Below are 1,608 nucleotides of genomic sequence, written 5' to 3'. Positions count from 1 at the left end.
CTGGGATTACAGGCTTGAGCCACCGCGCCCGGCAAAAATTTTTTAAAACTAGCCAAGTTTAGCAGTGCGTGGTGGCTCACCCACTTTGGGAGGCCCAGGTGGGTGGCTCACCTGAGGTCAGGAGTTCAAGAAACCCTGTCTCTACTAAAAATACAAAAAAATCAGTTGGGCATGGTAGCGGGCACCTGTAATCCCAGCTACTCAGGAGGCTGAAGTAGAAGAATTGCTTGAACCTAGGAGGCAGAGGTTGCAGTGAGCCGAGATCGTGCCCCTGCACTCCAGCCTGGGCGACAGAGTGAGACTCCATCTCAAAAAAAAAGATTCTAGCTGGGCACGGGGGTTCACGCCTGTAATCCCAGCATTTTGGGAGGCAGAGATGGGTGGATCACCTGAGGTCAGGAGTTTGAGACCAGCCTGGCCAACATGGTGACACCCCATCTCTAAAAAAGAAAAAGAAAAAATAAAAGATTCCATAATTCTAAGTCTTGAGATTCTCAGCTGTGAGTCTCAGATTCTGTGATTCTCATATAGTCCGTCTTGGTTGCAGGAACTGGGGCTGGGGTCTCTTGGGCCTCCCCGCATGGGTCTGTCCTGCTTTGGCACTGCTCCTGCTCCCACTGGTTCTGACTCAGGAGAAGTGGTGCAGGGCGGGCCAGGGAAGGGAGGCTTAGAATGTCGCTCCCTCAGGAATCACAGCCCTACCGAGGCCTGACACCTGACACCTTGACAAGCCCCGGAATGAGATCTGGAGCGCCTCAGCACCTGAGGTGGTGGGAGGAGTTCCTGGATTCCTGTCATTGCTTATTCTTGGGCTAACTGGGTGAGCCCGGGTAAGACCTGTCCCTCTCCAGACCCCAGGGGACATCCAGGCTCTCCCTGGCCAGCCTCTGCCTTATCAGCCCACTGGCAGCCACGTGAATCGAGCCATTTCCGCCCAGGCCCAGAGGTTTCACTCTGGTTGGTCTTGTGCCTCCTCTCCTCAATAGTCAGGGGCAGTTCTTGTTTTTTATATTTGTTTTTCTGGGACAGGGTCTCGCTCTGTTGTCCAGGCTGGAGTGCAGTGGAGAGATTACGGCTCACTGCAACCTCAACCTTCTGGGCTCGAGTGATCCTCCTGCCTCAGACTCCCAAGTAGCTGAGACTATGGGCACACCACCATCACGCCCAGCCTCTGCATGGGGTTGTGACTGCTCTTCTCCCTCCTGAGAAAGAACCAGATCTGTGTGTTCTGTCAGGTACCCACACTGGAATTAACTCAGTCCCCTGCACGACGTAGGGGCTCAAGGATGATTAAGACCAAAACAAAGGGATGGTGGCGGGGGGGCACGTGGAGTTTGGGTAGAGGATTGAACAGATGGGTAGATGGGTAAATGGATGGATGGATGGATGAGTGGTTGGATGGGAGAATGGATGGATGGATGGATGGATAGATGGGTGGATAAACAGATGGCTGGATGAATTGGGCAGATGGATGGATGGATGGATGGGTGGATGAATGGGTGGGTGGATGGATGGGTAGGTGGATAAGAGGATCCCAAAAATTAGCCGGGCATAGTAATCCCAGCTACTTGGGGTGGGTGGATGAATGGATGCGTAGGTGGATGGATG

This window comes from Cebus imitator, unplaced genomic scaffold (genome assembly GCF_001604975.1).
Source record: "Cebus imitator isolate Cc_AM_T3 unplaced genomic scaffold, Cebus_imitator-1.0 Scaffold280, whole genome shotgun sequence".
In the NCBI taxonomy this organism is placed as follows: domain Eukaryota; kingdom Metazoa; phylum Chordata; class Mammalia; order Primates; family Cebidae; genus Cebus; species Cebus imitator.
Note: the sequence above shows the minus strand (reverse complement) of the source record.